Source organism: Cololabis saira, chromosome 17 (assembly GCF_033807715.1).
Source record: "Cololabis saira isolate AMF1-May2022 chromosome 17, fColSai1.1, whole genome shotgun sequence".
Lineage (NCBI taxonomy): Eukaryota > Metazoa > Chordata > Actinopteri > Beloniformes > Belonidae > Cololabis > Cololabis saira.
The window spans coordinates 38,486,199-38,506,142 of NC_084603.1; the positions used below are offsets into that span (position 1 = coordinate 38,486,199).

The 19,944-nt window shown below is 42.5% G+C and overlaps 1 protein-coding gene across 1 annotated transcript in view; it reads right to left on the reverse strand.

The window, feature by feature from the left end:
- The window catches only part of LOC133463620 (coiled-coil domain-containing protein 85A-like), a 55,962-nt gene that overhangs the window by 14,038 nt on the left and 21,980 nt on the right, over nucleotides 1-19,944 (reverse strand). The window lies entirely within an intron of this gene.

Sequence of the window (19,944 nt, forward strand, 5' to 3'; positions counted from 1 at the left end):
CTGACAGCCACTTCCTGTTACCATCACCCTACGCTACGGCCTGTTAACCCACGGCCTTTATTGGTAAAAAACATGATTAAAAACCAGAGGTGTCAAGTAACGAAGTATAAATACTTTGTTACCTTACTTAAGTAGAAATTTTGGAGTAATTATTTTTCAGACGACTTTTTACTTTTACTCCTTACATTTTCATGCAATTATCTGTACTTTTTACTCCTTACATTTTAAAAACAGCCTCGTTACTCTATTTCATTTCGGCCTTTAAAACAAAACTATCCAGTTAAATTGCTCCATCCGGATAGAGTGAATTTGCTTGTGGTTGTTTCAGATGTTCTTGTCCAGTTTTGTTCTTACATCCGTTCCCTCAGATTCCTGCAACTAAACTTGGATGTACATTCCAATAAAGGTTAGGATAAATGATAACATGCCTCTGAAGTTTGACTTTTTGCACCATTACAATATATATATATATATATATATATATATATATATATATATATATATATATATACACACATATACACACATATATATATATATATATATATATATATATATATATATATATATATCTCTTCAAATCAAATCAAATCAAAATCAAAATCTAAGAATAAATGTGCTGTATTTTGTGGCCAGGTGCAAGGTTGTCACTGGTGCTTGACATCTGTTTGGTGTCTAAAAGCCCTGAGCTGTTCCGGGTGCAGCTGCAGTGGCAGCGTCTGTGCTGCCCCGACCTCAGGGAGCCGAGCAGCAGCTGCTAGGGAGGAAAGAGATGGAACAGAGAGATCAGAGGTCCAGGGTTGAGGACAGGCCTGCTAACTAGACCGGCGACGGCTTTGAAGTCCCCTTTTTTCTTCAGTTGTTTCAACTCCGGAACGGTCTGCATATTAATGGCAGTTGTAGGCTGACCATAACACACTTATTTACACACATCACAGTTGCTCGAACTCACAAACCTATTTAAAATATCTCTTTAAAGGGAACTAGACCAAAAAAAAGAGCTTAAGTGCCCAGGTGTAATTTCCAAGCCTGTTTTATCTCTTCATATAAATGCAGCATAGCAGGTTATTAACATGCACAGCAGAAATGAGATTCAAAACGGCTCTTTTCATCCTTCACCTACTATGTGTGTGTGCCCATACACTTTGATCAGTGTTCCCCAATCCGGGTACTTGATGGCTACTGCTCTGCATGTTTAAGACGTCTCTCCTCCATACAATGGATCCACATGAACCTTCAACAGACAAACTAACGGTGAGCCGTTCATCTGAATCAAGAAACGTGTAAACCATTCAGGCCAGACCTGGGTTGGGGAACACTGCCTTTGGAGAGGAAAAAAGATCTGTTCCAGGAGGAAATATCTGGGTTTCCTTTCTGAAGCCATGTGAGGGGTCAACAGTGTGCAGTTCCTCAGCTGACCTTTAGGGGCGGGACTCCATCCATCCATCCATCCATTATCTATACCCGCTTTATCCTTTGCAGGGTCACGGGGGTCTGCTGGAGCCGATCCCAGCTAATTTTCAGGCGAGAGGAAGTTCACCCTGGACAGGTCGCCAGTCCATCGCAGGGCCACATATATACAAACAACCAGACATACTCTCACTCACACCTACAAGCAATTTAGAATCATCAGTTAACCTACTATGCATGCATGACTGTGGGAGGAAACCGGAGTAACCGGAGGGAACCCACGCAAACACGGGGAGAACATGCAAACTCCATACAGAAAGAACCCCGTCTGGCCAGGGAGTTGAACCGGGAACCTTCTTGCTGTGAGACAACAGTGCTAACCCCCAACCACCGTGCTGCCCGACTTGTGCGGACCTCAGTGATAAACTGATGGTGAGCCATCTATCCATCCATCCATTTTCCGCCGCTTCCCCGTTCCCGGGTCGCGGGGGCAGCAGTCTCAGCAGAGATGCCCAGACTTCCCTCACCCCAGACACTTCCTCCAGCTCTTCCTCCATCTCTTCATCCAGCTCTTCCTCCAGCTCTTCCTCCATCTCTTCCTCCTGCTCTTCCTCCAGTCTCTCCAGCGTGTCCTGGGTCTTCCCCGTGGTCTCCTTCCGGTGGGACATGCCTGGAATACCTCCCTAGGGAGGAGGGACATGCCTGGAACACCTCCTTAGGCAGGAGGGACATGCCTGGTACACCTCCCTAGGGAGGAGGGACATGCCTGGAACACCTCCCTAGGGAGGAGGGACATGCCTGGAACACCTCCTTAGGCAGGAGGGACATGCCTGGAACACCAGGGAGGATCCAGGAGGATCCGGTACAGATGCCCAAGCCACCTCAGCTGACTCCTCTCAATGTGAAGGAGCAGCGGCTCGACTCCGAGCTCCTCCCGGGTGACCGAACTCCTCATCCTATCTCTAAGGGAGCGTCCAGCCACCCAGTGGAGGAAACTCATCTCTAAGGGGGCGTCCAGCCACCCTGCGGAGGAAACTCATCTCGGCCGCGTGTATCCGCGATCTTGTCCTTTCGGTCACTACCCAAAGTTCATGACCATAGGTGCGGGTAGGTGCGTAGATTGACCGGTAAATCGAGAGCTTCACCTTTCGACTCAGCTCCTTCTTCACCACGACGGTCCGGTACATCGACCGCATAACTGCGGACGCTGCACCGATCCGTCTGTCAATCTCCCGCTCCATCGTTCCCTCACTCGTGAACAAGACCCCGAGATACTTGAACTCCTCCACCTGAGACAGGACTTCTCCACCCACCCGGAGAAGGCATGCCACCCTTTCCCGGTAGAGAACCATGGCCTCGGTCTTGGAGGTGCTGATTCTCATCCCTGCCGCGTCGCACTCGGCCTCAAACCGCCCCAGCACATGCTGAACATCCCGGTCCGAGGAAGCCAACAGTACAACATCATCTGCAAAAAGCAGAGATGAAATCCTGTTGTTCTCAAACCGGATCCCCTCCAGCCCCTGGCTGCGCCTAGAAATCCTGTCCATAAAAATTATGAACAGGACCGGTGACAAGACAGCCCTACGACATCCAGAGACTTGAGGTACTCAGGGCGAATCTCCTCCACCCACGGTGCCACTGAGGAGCTTACGAACCACCTCAGTGACCTCGGCTTGGGTGATGGATGAGCACGTCTCCGAGTCCTCACCCTCTGCTTCCTCAGTGGAAGGCATGTCAGTCGGGTTGAGGAGATCCTCGAAGTATTCCTTCCACCGTCCAACGATGTCCCCAGTCGAAGTCAACAGCTCCCCACCCGCACCATAAACGGTGCCAGCAGAGTACTGCTTCCCCCTTCTGAGGCGCCGAACGGTCCTCCAGAATTTCCTCGAGGCCGACCGAAAGTCTTCCTCTATGGCCTCCCTGAACTCCTCCCAGACCCGGGTTTTTGCCTCCAGCACTGCCCGAGCTATGGCTCGCTTGGCCTGCCGGTCCTATCTACTGCGTCAGGAGTCCCACAGGCCAACATAGGTAGGACTCCTTCTTCAGTCTGACGGCATCCTTTACTTCCGGTGTCCACCACCGGGTTCTACGATTGCCGTCTAGGTGAGCCATTCATCTGAATCAGGAAACGTGTAAAACATGCAGGCCAGTGAGACCTGGGCTGGGGAACACAGCCTTTGGAGGGTAAAAAGTGATCTGTTCCAGGAGGAAATATCTGGGTTTCCTTTCTGAAGCCATATGGGGGTTCAACAGTGTGCAGTTCCTCAGATGACCTTTAGGGGCGGGACTCAAAAGTGACTATATTTGTCTTTACTGCTGATGTTAAAATGTCCAACTTTCCAGCACAAATAAACATATTTACAGCCTGGTACACTAAAATGTACCTTGGGGGGGTTGTAGCGGTCGGTGGAGCATATTGAGTGTTAATGTAAAGATATCAGGGCTTGTTGTGCTGTTAACTGTACTAACAGTTTAGCTCAACTCATTAACTAACGACTGGCAGCAGCCGTGGCCAGAAAGGCATCGCGTTCTGGTCATTTTAGTGCTCTCAATTTTTCGAATCACTTGACAGCGCTAGAAAAAATATGAATCCTAATGATCATCCATTTATCATTTCTGTTCTCACTGTGCCAGTTATTTCCTTGACAGAAAAAACTATAGAAAATAATGATAAATACGTCCTCAGATGTTTATCTTTCACTCTTCCTGTGCTCGGAACATTTGCCATCCCCCATCCTCCCTTTCCTCTGTCCATCACTCTCTGACAGAGACAGTGAGGCGCACTGAAGCGAAGCAGAGAACACAGCTGTGAAGCAGCCCTGAAGCCTGTCCTCCGTGTGTGTGTGTGTGTGTGTGTGTGTGTGTGTGTGTGTGTGTGTGTGTGTGTGTGTGTGTGTGTGTGTGTGTGTGTGTGTGTGTGTGTGTGTGTGTGTGTGTGTGTGTGTGTGTGCCAGCCTGGACCACTCTGGGACAAATCTTAGGTGTAAAACATCAACGCGACAATAAGGTCAGTCTCAGATTATGAAACATGAACAGAAAGAGGTTACTCAGGTTCATCGAATTTGTTAAACACTTCGATACTTCGGCTGACGGAGAATCGGAGCTCCATCCCTGTGTGACCCAATCAGACCTGAGTCACCCTTGGAGATTAATGTTTTATCAATATCTACTAGTTACACCATGAGCAAAAGTTAGTACCTCCTCTTTTACGGTGCTTTCACACCCGTCCCGTTTGGAGCAGTTGTTCCGAAACAGGGAGCGTTTCCCCCTAAATAAGGTTTCTGCAGGATTTAGGGGCGTAAACAGCGCTGCTAACCCCAGATGAACTGATCCACAGCAGGTGTGCAAACTCCTATGTTCTCCTATGGTTTTCTCGAGCATTCAGGCATGAATTAACACAATGTCAAGAGGGGAGACATTAGTAATGGTATTAGAGAACCAAAGTTTACTTCCATTTGGAAGTAACAATTTTTAACTAATTTACAGTTCAAAGTTCTACAGCCAAAAAGGTTATTCACGATCGAAAAGGTGGGTTTCTTCCAAGGAGCTTCTGCGGAGGGGATGTCTCAGGGAATTTAGCCCAAGGTCAATGTTCAAACGAAATAACAAAAAAAAAAACTAAAAAAAAACAAGTTTTATCTCACCCTGCAGGCTGTGCTGTCCATGTCAAATATTACAGTTCATGACAGCACAATTAGAAGATGACTGTACAAATTTGCTAATCCATCTAAAAGAGCACGGAAAGAAGACTGAGGTTCACCAAACTGCATCTGCACAAACCACAAGACTTCTAGAAAGGCTGTGCTGTGGACAGATGCGACCCTAGTGGAGCTGTATGGCCTCACTTCCCAACGGTTTGCTGAAACGCAAACCAAGCCTTTCAGCAGAAACCCGTTAAACCCACTGGTGATGGATGAATGAATGAATGAATGAATGAATGAATGAATCTTTATTTCGGCTTGTACACACTTTTTTACAAAACAAGATGAAAAGGTAAAATAAACATTTCTTTTGCCAAAAAGGTGTAGCTGAAGCCAATAGCTTATAGTGCCAACCCTTTTTATCTTATGATCAGCTTAAATATGAGACATTAGCATTACTCCGTGGAAACAAACAATGCATAAAGTGACTAAGAAATACAGGACTCAGGGCATAAGGAAGACCTGATAGAATATGAGACCTTTTTGGTGTGGTGGGACCTTCAGAGATCTCTGCAGAACCAAGTATCCAACAACCTCAATGAACTGAAGCAACATTGTCAAGAAGAAAGGACCAAAAGTCCTCCACAAACATGCAAGAGGCCGATAGTCATACAGGAAACAGCTACTGAAAGTTATGCTGCTATGTGGATCTACAAGTTACTTTGTGATGGTATTTAGTTTTTTCTTTGTTTCATTTATGTTAAATAAACAAAGACATTATGAAAAATGTATATGTTGTTGTTTGTGTGGGGTTTTAAGTGTCTAATACTTAGATGATTTTTACTGTTTTGCACCAAAAAGGTGGATAAAAAGACGGATTTCGATATTTTGCACAACTGCATTTCATTACGATTTGAAACAAAGACTAGATTGGGTCCAAAACGATGACGACAATGTGTGCTTGTGTTGAGACCACTTTAACCCTTGTGCTGTCTTCAGGTCAAGGAAGGAGGAAGAGAAGAAGGGAGGAAAGAAGGAAGGAAGGAAGAAAGAAAAGAAGGAGAAAAGGAAGGAAGGAAGGGAGAAAAGAAGGAGAAACGGAAAGGAGACAAAGAAGGAAGGGAGGAAAGAAGGAATGAAGGAAGGAAGGAAGGAAAGAAGAAAGGGGGAAGGAAGGGAGAAAAGAGGAAGGGAAGAAGGAAGGAGAGAGCAGGAGGAAAGAAGGAAGGAAGGGAAAAGGGAAGGAAGGAAGGAAGGAAGGAAGGAAGGGAGAAAAGAGGAAGGGAGAAGGAAGGAGAGAGCAGGAGGAAAGAAGGAAGGAAGGGAAAAAAGAAGGAAGGAAGGAAGGAAGGAAGGAAGGAAGGAAGGAAGGAAGGAAGGAAGGAAGGAAGGAAGGAAGGAAGGAAGGAAGGAAGGGAGAAAAGAGGAAGGGAGAAGGAAGGAGAGAGCAGAAGGAAAGAAGGAAGGAAGGGAAAAAAGAAGGAAGGAAGGAAGGAAGGAAGGAAGGAAGGAAGGAAGGAAGGAAGGAAGGAAGGGAGTAAAGAAGGAAGGAAGGAAGGAAGGAAGGAAAGAGGAAGGGAGAAGGAACGAGAGAGCAGGAGGAAAGAAGGAAGGAAGGGAAAAAAGAAGGAAGGAAGGAAGGAAGGAAGGAAGGAAGGGAGTAAAGAAGGAAGGAAGGGAGAAAAGAGGAAGGGAGAAGGAAGGAGAGAGCAGGAGGAAAGAAGGAAGGAAGGGAAAAAAGAAGGAAGGAAGGAAGGAAGGAAGGAAGGAAGGAAGGAAGGAAGGAAGGAAGGAAGGGAGTAAAGAAGGAAGGAAGGAAGGAAGGAAAGAGGAAGGAAGAAGGAAGGAGAGAGCAGGAGGAAAGAAGGAAGGAAGGGAAAAAAGAAGGAAGGAAGGAAGGAAGGAAGGAAGGAAGGAAGGAAGGAAGGAAGGAAGGAAGGAAGGAAGGAAGGAAGGAAGGGAGTAAAGAAGGAAGGAAGGAAGGAAGGAAGGAAAGAGGAAGGAAGAAGGAAGGAGAGAGCAGGAGGAAAGAAGGAAGGAAGGGAAAAAAGAAGGAAGGAAGGAAGGAAGGAAGGAAGGAAGGGAGTAAAGAAGGAAGGAAGGAAGGAAGGAAGGAAGGAAGGAAGGAAGGAAGGAAGGAAGGAAGGAAGGAAGGAAGGAAGGAAGGGAGTAAAGAAGGAAGGAAGGAAGGAAGGAAGGAAGGAAGGAAAGAGGAAGGAAGAAGGAAGGAGAGAGCAGGAGGAAAGAAGGACAGGAGAATTTGGTCATTTTGACCCAAAGACAGTACAAGGGTTAAAAACCCACCACTGCAATTAACTGAGTTAGAAAAAGGGATATAGGAGGAAAAGGGAAGCGAGAGAAAGAGAGGGATGGAAGAGATTTGCGTGCCTCTTCCTCCCATACCAAGGTTGTATAAGAGAGCGTGACCTTCAGCTGGATGTATAGCTTTTATGACACATCACCAATGTTTATACTGCGCGTCAGCCTGTGAGCACGCATCACGTTTCTAGTTGTCCTGCAGTTCCTCTCTCACTCATCATGTCATCAGTGCTAAAGTTGGACGGCAGAGTCCCGTTCAGCGACGAGGAAGAACGGACTGTAATTCTGCACACACATGCGCAATCACACACGTCATTATTGGATTTGGGCTTTCTATTCCATGCAAATGCAGACATAACCAGTTTAAGGGAGAGCAGACGGTGGGGGCTCAGCTGGGGCTCATGAAGGCTCTAACCTGAACTCTGCCATCCTCCAACAGGAAGCCACCATTAGGGTAGAAACTAGGGCTGTCAAACCATTCATTTTTTAATCGCGATTAATCGCATATTAATCGCACATTTATTCACACATTTTTTGCTGTTTTAAATTACCTTAAGGTATTTTTTTTATGTTTTTAATACTGTTAACAACATGAGAAAAGGGCAAATATGCTGCTTTATGCCAATGTTTCTTCAACTTTCCACAAAAAAAAAGCTTTTGACCTGAATGTAACATTCCTTCGTAAATACAAACACAATGTAGTCCCAACTTTACACTTGTAAAGACTAACTTAAGATTCCTTGTTTTTTTAAGCAGCTCAATTGTAAAACAATGAACCATATGCATCACACACATTGTATAAAAAGTGCATTGGTCAGTTAAATTTCCCATGTAATTATTCTCCTAAGTGGGATCAAAACAGGGAGATACAAAAACTAAATGACAAACAAATAAAGTGCACCAGTAACAGCAGGGAGTGTAACTCAACTTATAAATTGCAGACTTGTCCAGGCGCCATTTTGCAGCTGCTGTCCAGCGTTGTCTGTTTTTGACGGGGGGGGGGGGGGCTATTACTGCATCGGCCGTGTGTTTGGCTTCAAGTGGTATTTGAAACTCGATGTACTTCGATGGTACTTCATTTCAAATCAACAGTACATGCAAATAACTTTAGTCTTGTCCAGCAAACCATCTGCATCTTTTTGAAAGTGAACTTGCCCTTCAAACTTCCCTTTTCATTTTTCCTCGCTTTTCAAAAAAGTTCACACAGTAATCCACCATACTTTTCCTCAAGCTACGGGTGCCGTCGACTGCCAGAAATGATATAATGCGCTTTGGGTTTTTTTTTATCCTGCGCGTTAATCGTGCGTTAAAAAAATTGTCGGCGTTAAGAGGACATTAAGTTAATGCATTATTAACGCGTTAACTTTGACAGCCCTAGTATAAACCAGTCAACTATCTCCCCATCCTGTTCTTCTGGACCTTCATCCTGACAGTCTGGAGGTGAATCTGGTAATTGTGTAAACAGGAAGAGCTACTGAAGTAGGAGCTCAGTAATGCAGGTTTCCCCCTCTTCCTTACCACGCTGCCATCTCCAAATGTCAGAGTTGTGGCAGTGCTCTCCGTCCTCCATGGTGTTCCTTATATAAATACCTGAACAGTGCAAAAACTCTGCATCTTCTCCATGATTTAGTAACTTGTAGATCCACCTTTAGCAACATTACCTTGAATTGGTGGTTTCCTTTATGGCTTTCAGTGTTTAACTCTGTCGTAGAGGAAGTTTGGTCCATTCTTCTTTACAACTATTTTTTGCTTTTTAAACATGATGTCATGCGCAGCTTTATTACTAATCTATTCCAAAACCTTGGTTCTTTTGTTTTTCTGCCATCCTGATGTGGAGTTTCTGCTGTGTTTGGGATCACTGACAGACACAGCTCCACTAAAACTGCTCAACGCAGCTGGATCCTTAATCACCTCTGGAAGACAGCGGCGTTTGAGTCCAGCGCTAGGCTCAACTCAAACAATCACCCCTGCAACACTGTGTATGCAGCATTTCTACTGAAATGTACCTAAATGCTCCTGACCAGCTGCTGAAACGCCTGCTTTTATAGAGCTCTGTAAACTTGATGAAGATCCCTCGTCAAGAATTTCAACACAACAAAGCTGATAAGACATTTGAACGACTATTTAAAGAACAGGAGCGTGCAGCAACGCCACTAACTCAACTGTAAGAGAGATCTATAAACGACAGCAGCAACAGCAAGAAAAATTTAAGCTGCAAGCAGCGATGAACGGGCCCTCGCACCCTTGTGCATGTTCAGGCTGCAGTGGAAGCGCTTGCATGTAGATTCTTCAGGCCTGGACATTTAGCGGATGAAACCAGCCACGACTCTCTATATCAAACCATTCAAAAGTTATGGCAGAAAGTAGGAACTATCAGATATCGACCAATCAGATGAAGGGGGGGCGTGCTTTTTGGCGTCTATCGTTGCCAAGGTAACACTTTTGACTGAGAAAAGTAATGCACATCGTCACAGTATCGAGACGCCCATTTTGATGTATAACACACCTGGGTGCACGTTACGGTTCGGGCGAAGAAGCGGCCGAAGAAATGGCATAAATTGCGCCAAAAGTACACGATTAATTCAAAATGGCCGACTTCCTGTTCGGTTTCAGCCATGACGCCAAGAGACTTTTCTTTAAGTTGCGACATGATACAGGTGTGTACCGATTTTCGTGCATGTACGTCAAACCGTATTGTGGGGCTTGAGGCACAAAGTTTTCTAGGGGGCGCTGTTGAGCCGTTAGGCCACGACCATTAATGTAAAGCATTAAATATCACATTTTTATCAAATGTCTCCACTGGTCCATCAAATCCAGTTAGCAGAGCGACTGACAGCTATGCAGCAGCAGCCGTAACTAACTAACTAACTAACTAACTAACTAACTAACTAACTAACTAACTAACTTACATCCTTGGAGTGTAACGTTAAGGGTACGTTTCTGAAGTTACGCAACTGCATATGTGTGATATGTGTTTCAAATCAATATCGTAAAGCCATTTTCAACTTTTTTCTCAACATTTTGACTTTTTTCTCAGAGTGCATAATGAAAAAAAACTCTTCCTCCTCTAAAAAATGATTTGTGTTTTTCTCCTGACTGGCCCTAATACTTTTCCGTACATTAGAGACTAGTTGCTGACTAAAGAAATTCCTTTTCTGTCATTTGTGGCACCAGATTGTGGCCATGCCTTGTGAAAGCACACACTGTGGGTGAATATTGCTCCTACTTGGATCCACTGTCAACTCATAGTTTAACTGATCATGTGTGACTGTGAATAAAAACAGTAAAGTCCAAGAAAAATGAAGTAAACAGTAAAAATGGTGACACTGACATTCAATTAGCCGTTGAAAAGAATTTAATCTGTTGAACTCTCGTTCCATTAACGGATGAATGATGACAACAGGGGTCTTTGTCAGTTCCTAAATCGCCTGACAAACTGATACTGCTGGTATGATGTAATCCCACAAATCCCCTGTCATTCAGCTGCAGCGTTGGACAAGAGAGTGTCGTGATGTAAAAACCCTTCCCACAGCCGGGGCTAACAGCTATCCTTTTTGACAGGATTTTCAAAAATTAATGGAACGTTGTGTTTCTGTAAAAAGTATCAGTTTATGGAACAATGTGGATACAGAAGCCAAAGAATACAAATCAAACATTACATTTAAAAGAATAATAAAAGCCAGTTTGACGAAGAAATATCATGATAATTGTTAAGTTAGGTGGGTTTTCTTTTTTTCTCTTTCTCTTTTTAGCACCATTGTCATATTTTTTTTCTTTGAATCAAAAAAGAATACGACTATCTGTGTTTGAAGACAACTATTTTGTGTTTTTTTTTTGTTTGTTTGATTTTCTTTTTAAATTATCTTTATTGGAAAGTAATTTTTTTTAAATTGAATAATTTGTAATTTTTTTTTGTTTATTATTATTACATTAATTAGGGCCCGAGCACTGTAAGTGCTCGGGCCCTTTATCTGTCCCTTTTTCTTAGGAAAAAGGGACAGATAAAATAAGCTTAGTCTTCTTTCTGTTCCCTTTCATTCAAGGAAAGAGATTTGTTGTAATTATATAAAACTGTTTTGTTTTTCTTTTAATGAATGAGATAAAGAATAAAGAGAAATGTGAATTTTCTTTATCAATAGATAGAATTGGAAAGTGGAAAAAAGCCTCCAAAGTAGCTAGGATCCAGGTTAAAGAGTAACTGTTTATGTCATTCATTATTATCATTATGAACACTATTGTGAAGGAGAATAACGCTTAAACAAAGTTGGTAACTTGTCATGGTCAGTGGGTCAGTGTTAGGATTGTTTCATTAGGATTATTTCAGTTTTGATTTTGTACAACTTTTGTCCTTGTGTTTAGTTTTGCCCGTCATTCTTAAGCCACCACAGGTTTCAGTAGCTGATGGCCACACCGGCGGAGATCAACCGCTCTACACAGCAACGGGTCAGAACGGTCCTGGGACTGATCTGTGTTCATGCCCGAGGATAACATCTGGTTTTCAAAGTGAAAATCATAGAGGAAATACAAGAGATTGTAGTTTTTCAAATGGCCACTAGGGGCTGGGTCAAAAGGAAGTCAATCTCATTTGATCCATATGTTAAACTATCCAACTTTACAGCAGAAATAAACATGTTTAGAACCGGGTACAAAACAACGGTTTGGGTATTCAAAGCTGGATTTCACGCCCATGACAACTGTGCAGGGGCTAAATATTTGATGATCTCATCAGGTATAATAATATCAAAGTACAAAGGGTGTGGTATTATGAGTGACGGCTGCATTACAGTCTTGGCTTGCTGCTACCGCTTTAACTACTTAGCACTTTTCAAATCAAATCAAACTTTATTTGTTTAGCACCTTTCATGCATAAAAAATGCAGCACAAAGTGCTTTACATAAAAACAATACACAAACATAAAACGTATTAATAAGTGTAACATAAAATCCTAAAAGTAGGTCTAGAAAGCAAGAAATTAGAACTGAGAGAATAAAACAATAGAATGTACTGTATAAAATAGACCATAAATAACGACTAAAACATTTAAATATGACATTGAGATAAAACAATGAGATAATAAAACAGGATAAACTAAACTAAAGATTAATATAAGACAGAGCAGTAAGATCCAATAAAAATAGTGGTGAGCATAAAACATTTAAAAGAGTTAAATGAGTCAGTTAAAAGCCTGATTAAAGAGATGGGTCTGGAGCCTCTTTTTAAAAACATCAAGTCTCTGCAGCCTGAGGTTCTCCTGAGGTTCTCCAGGAGGACGTTCCACAATCGGGGACCGTAATAACTGAATGCCGCCTCCCCGTGTGTCCTGGTTCTGACTCTTGGTATCGTTAAAATAATAATAATAATTAATTCAACTTGTAACGCCCTTTATATTCAATGAATCTCAAAGTGCTACACTTAGGGCCCGATTTACTAAGATCCTAAATAAAGAGTACTAAATTGCATGTGCACTGAAAAAGTTTGCACCTGCTGTTGTTGTGTGTTTTGCGGGAGATCAACTAAGATTGCGTGCGCAATTGATAACAGGTGCAAACCTCAGTATTTAAATGAGGTGTTGCACGTCTTACGGTTTGCGAGCGCAAAATGAAATTTGACGAGTTGGAGTTAGAGATATTAGTGGAAGAGGCAAATTGTTGTGCCGTATTCAGCACCCCTGCCGTGAAAAGCACCCCCTCGTATATTCAATGATAAGTAGACCAAGAAAAAAAACAACACACTGACACTTCAATATATTTATTTATACACACTCACACAAACACATACTTAGGAGTTTATATTATATATATTTACAAATATTATGGAAGACAACACAGTAAGCAGGCTATTAATTAATGACAACAATAACCATCTACCCGATTTTTGTTATCTGTGACTGTGATTGTGGGAAAGTATGACTATTGTGGAATCCATGAGCGCATTTAAACATGAATCATTAACACAAAACTGGACGCTAAACAGAACGTGACACGGAATGAGAATATCATTTTTGTCAGACGAGGGGGTGCTTTTCACGGCAGGGGTGCTGAATACGGCACAGCACCGGGGTATGAAGACTGCAGAACAATAAGAAACACTTTTTTCTCCATGAAAACACGTGATTTATTTATTATCACAAATAAAAAAATGAATGTGCCTCCTGTGGAAACCTTTTGCTGAATAATACTCGATTTAACATTCAAATAAAATATTTCTCCTTTTGCATGTGGAGAATCCTCACCACAAGTTGAGCCATCCCCACCCCAGTCCTCAAATCAGGCACCAACAAGCATCTCTGCGTAATGCTGGGCAGATTAGCACCTTCCTTTCGAACGTATTAAATACAGACGCAATCACAATCCCCGCAAAAACTTTCAGGCTTGGTAAATCTCATTGCGGGTGGTAAATGGACCAATTTGCATTTTCCCCTCCCAGTTTAGTTTATTTAGGGATTTCTGGCGGGTACGCCCCATATTGATTATTCATCAGGGCAAAAGTACTAAATGAATTGCGTGTGCTATTTTGCTCATTTGAGAGGCGCAGTCCTCTTTGCACGCTGTTAGTAGATCAGCTTGCACATTGGTTTGCGGGTGATGTCAAGTTTGCACACGTTTTTACGCACGCAAACCTTTAGTAAATCAGGCCCTTAGACCATTATTCATTCATACACATTCTCTACAGTGGTGGTAGCTACGTTTGTAGCCACAGCTGCCCTGGGGCAGACTGACAGAAGCGTGACTGCCATTCCGCCCCAAACAGCCCCTCCGACCACCACCAACATTCAAACGGGGCAGGTGGATAAGGTGTCTTGCCCAAGGACACTACGACAGCGAACTGGGACAGAGCGGGATTCGAACCGCTGACCTTCCGATCATTGGACGACCCGCTCTACCACCTGAGCTACTGCCGCCCCGTAAAGGCACCGGAGGACCTCAGAGTCCGCCAGGGTCTATAGGGTAAAATAGTGCAGACAAATAAGATGGCCCAAGACCATTAAGACACTTAAAAACTAGTAAAAGAACCTTAAAATCAATCCTGAAGCGCACAGGGAGCCAATGCACTCTTGGTGAACTTGACTTCTCAGCGGTGAATATAGACCTGCAGGACATGTATACTACTTTGCATGACTGCACTGGGGCAGGGGCAGTAGCAGTAAGAGACCAGTTTCAGGTGGAAGTGGGTTGACATCAAGGATTGGCCCTAGTCCCATTCTAGTTACCGTGCTGATGGACAGGTTGGCAGATGAGATCAGAAAAGAGTCTCCAGGGATTATGATGTTGCAGAAAACATTGTTCTGTCTAGTGAGAGCAGGCACAGGTGGAGATGTGGTGGAGAGGAGGAATGGAGGTCAGGTGCAGCTAAACACAGTACATGGTTATATATATAAGGGAGGTAGATAGATTAGAGGACAAGGTGCAGCTGCAATGAGGAGCCTGGAAGAGAGGAAGAATACAGTACAAGCAGGTGGAGAGGACTGTCTGGAGTTCTGTCCATCTTCTATACCTGGTGGATCCTATACAGCAGTGGTCCCCAAACCCCGGGTGACCAGCTTTGAATGACCCGCGGCCCGGGTCATTCGGTACCGGGACACACAGAAAGAAAAAATAATTTCTGTATCATCCCGGACTGATGATGGTTGACTCTCAAACTGATGGTTCACAATGTTTTTATTCCTTGGATGTAAATACACTGCAAACACACCGTAAGAGCTATAAAGGAATAAAATTAAATAGAGTTAGTCTTTCTACATTCATATAAGTTTCATTTAACTTAAATACGGACCGACGCAGCTGCTCGCTCTGTCGGTAATAACAGCTACAGTTAACCACAATACATGAGTAACCATGGCAACCAAACTCAAACTGAACATAAATAAGGCATAACATTTGCAAAGAAAACAAATCCTCATCAGCAGGTGATTTTTGTGTCAGTTAGGCTCCACTTTAGCATTCCTGACACTAGTTTAGTCTTTCAGACACACTTTTCTACTGCCATTAAACTTTTACCATTAAAGTCCGAAGTGCCGGATATTTACAAGGTCTCGGCGAGATGCCTTCAAAATAAAAGCACTAAATATCGGTCTCCTTGATATATAACAAATAAAATAAAAGCCTGGCTTTAAATAACGTCAATGAGAAAACAAACATAAAAACACATTTATAGAAATACTCATATTAAAGGTAATTTACAATTTCCATTATTTTATTTTATTTTTTTTCGAAAATTATGTTTTATTATTATTCATTATTATTATTACTATAGAGAAAATACCAGTTTTTAATGCTGATCCTGTCATTTTATTTAGTTTTTATCAGCTACACCTTTAGATTGGGCCGTGAAAATATTGTCAGACATTAAACCGGTCCTGGTTCAGAAAAGGTTGGAGACCACTGCTGTACAGGGTCACGGGGGTCCGCTGGAGCCCATCCCACATCGTCTGGAGACTGAAGGGTAAAGTTTAGAGACTGGTGAGACTTCTCTTTGGCTTGGAGGTGGCAGCACTGACCAGGAACCAGGAAGCAGAGCTGGAGATGAAGATTGTAAGCTTCTCTTTTGGAGTGATGACAATGGATACGATTAAGATGAAGCCCATTAAAAGAAACCCCAAGGTTAGATGACTTGTAGCAGAGGCTACGTTGACATGGTTTGGGCACATAAAGAGGGCTAATGAATACATTGGTCATCCTCTGTTCCACCTCCAGCATCTTTCTTCAAAGAGGAGTTTTCTGGATGAGGTGAAAGAGGATAGGATGTTGGCTGGTCTGACACAGGGGCTTGCAGAAGACAGGATAACCCTAGATTCACACCGAAAGGGTCAGAAATGGCCTGTGGACGCCTGCATGGTGCTGCTTGCCAAAGTCTGTTGACGCCTGCAGTGGGCGGGGCTTTCAAGCTGCGCTTTACTGGAGGGAACAAAGTGCATATAGTCTACATATATCTATATATAGCTGCACATCTCCAGTTTCCTATTTCACCATGGATCACACTTTGGGAAGCCTTCTTTATATTTTAGTGTTATTTCTGCATCAGTTACGTGTTTCACATGAGCAGTTCAGGTAAAAACGGCAGTCAAATCAGCAAAAATGTCAGTTTGCTGGATGAAATATATTAATTCCTGATAAAATAAGTTTGTTAGTGCACAGCTCTGCTCCTGTACGTATGTGAGTGAGTGTACGTTTGTGTGTACATGAAAGTACAATCTGCATTGAGGGTTCTCGCTTCAGGAATCCCGGTCTGTGATTGGACGCTGCCTCGGCGTCACCGCTGCTCATTTGCATAAAGTTAAGATTTTTCAACTTCCAATTGACGCTCTGGACGCCTCCGACACCTCTCGCAGAGCTTTCATAGAAAATGAAAGGCAACCCGACGCCTATGACGCTTTCAGTGTGAATGGAGGGTAACAATGGATGAAAACAAGTGATCTGGTGAAGTGACTCCTGGAGGGAAAAGCTGAAGCTCAAGTTTCTCCCTAATCACTGCTGTACATATATGTGATCCCATGAATAACTGCTGGTTCAAACGGTTGGCAGTCTTGGGGAGGAGATCAGTTTGTTTAGCAGCTGCTGATTTGCTTCCACTCCTGCTTAAACCCTGTCATAACAATGTGCTTTAGCGCTCTTGAGATCTGACATTAACGTAACACCCCAGTTGTCATCCTTCACTGATTTCTACGTGCACTGTGGATGGCAGGTGGAGCAGCTCATCTGACACCAGGATTAAGGTCTTTAAAAAAAAAATGCATGTATCCTCATCCCTTCAAAAGCATTTTCAGGTAAAGCCTACAGGACTGTCTCAGAAAATTAGAATATTGTGATTTTCTGTAATGCAATTACAAAAACAAAAAAAGTCATACATTCTGGATTCATTACAAATCAACTGAAATATTTCAAGCCTTTTATTATTTTAATATTGCTGATCATGGTTTACAGCTTAAGAAAACTCAAATATCCTATCTCAAAAAATTTGAATATTCTGGGAATCTTAATCTTAAACTGTAAACCATAATCAGCAATATTAAAATAATAAAAGGCTTGCAATATTTCAGTTGATTTGTAATGAATCCAGAATGAATGACATTTTTGTTTTTTTTAATTGCATTACAGAAAATAAAGAACTTTATCACAATATTTTAATTTTCTGAGACTGTCCTGTATATGGCATAAATAAAACAAAAACCCTTATGCTTAACATATATCTATCTTACCCCTGTAAGAAGAAAATGCATTGACTGGTGCGGTGCTCCTTATCAGGGCAAAACCTGCTTGATGCATGTCGAAGCTGCAGCTCTTAAAAGAAAGTCTCCAGTGAACTTGCCAAACGGACAGTGAAAGGACATCCAGACAGACAGAAGATGGACCTTCACAAAAAGGAAAGGATTTATAAAGAATGGCAGAAAATGACAGCGGGACGGAGGATGAGTGAATGTTTAATGGGAATGTCAGCGTGAAGACGGATGAACAGAGAGCTGCACCGCTGACTCCATCCTACTCTGACAGATATGATCTGTAGCAACGCAGGATCCCGGCGTGTTAACAATAAAAGGATTAGGCCATATCGAGTTCTGTAGACACCTTTTTACCGTGAAGTTTATTATTGGGATCACTTTTGAAGTGATAATGCTAGAAAAAGGAAGGCCAATAAAAATAAACTACAATTACAGTAATGGTACTGGTTCTTCTCATCGTTCATGTGGTAAGAGTAAATAAAAGTTAAATCACATTTTTCATTTATAGCCTGTTTTTCCTTTCTGACTCAGTTATTTTATGTGAGGTAGTTGATAAGATAAGACTCATACTTTGAAATCACTATTTACAATGATAATCATAATACTTATTATGCATCTAATGCGCATCAAATTAGCTGGTGTTTGAGCCAATTTAGAACTGGTTGAACTTTTGAAAGTTTAAATAACTGGCTTGCTCCTCTACACTGCAGAGACACAATTTAAAAATCTGTTTAAAAAGATCAGGAACATCTTGCGGAAAAACTAATTCACAAGTTTGTATCTTGTAGACTAGATTACTGTAATGTGTTGTTAGCAGGATGTCCAAGTAATTTGCTGAATAGGCTCCAGCTGATCCAAAATGCAGCAGTGAGTGCTGACAGGAATCAGCAGGAGAGACCACGTCTCTAAAACTCAGAATCCAATTCAAAATGTTATTACTTGCGTATGAAGCCCAAAACGGCTTAGCTCCGGGATATTTGCAAGACTTGATAGTGCCTTATGTTCTTAACAGAGCTCTGCGTTCTCAGAGTGCAGGTTTACTCGTAGTTCCTAGAGTATCTAAATGTAGATTTGGAGGGCGGGCGTTCTGCTATCAGGCACCATTACTATGGAACCAACTTCCAATATGGGTTAAGGAGGCATTAACTGCTGAAGGAATGACATAAATTGCGCCAAAATTACACGATTAATTCAAAATGGCCGACTTCCTGTTTGGTTTTGGCCATGGGGCCAAGAGACTTTTCTTTAAGTTGCGACATGATACAGGTGTGTACCGATTTTCGTGCATGTACATCAAACCGTATTATGGCGCTTTTTGGCGTCTAGCGTCTCGTAACGCTTTTGAAAGAGAAAAGTAATGCCCGTGGTCGCAGGATGGAGACGCACATTTTGATGTATAACACACCTGGGTGCACGTTATGGTTCGGGCCGTATTAACTGCCGAAGGAATGGCATAAATTGTGCCGAAGTTTTCTAGGGGGCGCTGTTGAGCCATTTTGTCACGCCCATTAATGCAAACCATTAAATATCAAATTTTTCGCCAGGCCTGGCTTGGTGCAAAATTTGGGGGCACATTTAGGGAAAAATAAAAACAAGGAAAAAAATTTCTACAGATACAATAGGGCCTTTGCACTGTAAGTGCTCGGGCCCTAATTATGGAATATTGGAGAAGGGGTAGGAATAGATAGATAGATAGATAGATAGATAGATAGATAGATAGATAGATAGATAGATAGATAGATAGATAGATAGATAGATAGATAGATAGATAGATAGATAGATAGATAGATAGATAGATAGATAGATAGATAGATAGATAGATAGATAGATAGATAGATGTCAGATTAAACGTCCCTCTGAGAACATTGGCTCTCCTACTTATTTTTTACTTGCTGATGTCCGTTTGACTGCAAAACGGTTTGATTATATAACTGTGGTTGCGAGCGAAAGAGTCTTAAGCATTTGGTGTTTGTTCAGCGCAGATCTCCCCCAGGGACGACAGATGGAAATGAGCTAAAAGCAAAATCTGGTACATCTGCTCTTTTTAATTTGACACGAATGAACATATCATTTTGATTTGAGAGCATTATTGCTCTGCTTCACTTCACAGCTCTTAGATTAATTACATATTGTACAAACTGTATGTCTTGCTTTCCAGTTTAAGCTCAGTTCATTCACTTGTTTTTTTTTCTGCATGAAAAGCTTCTGCGCTCTAATGTTTCTCTGTTTACTCGCTGATCTTTGTGATCAGAACGCCCAGGCAACTGGATGCCAGACGTGACACTGACATTGCAGTTTCCAGCAAGGAGAAAGTCTCTGTCTGAAAAACAACATAGAAGCACCACAGCTTTGCAAAAC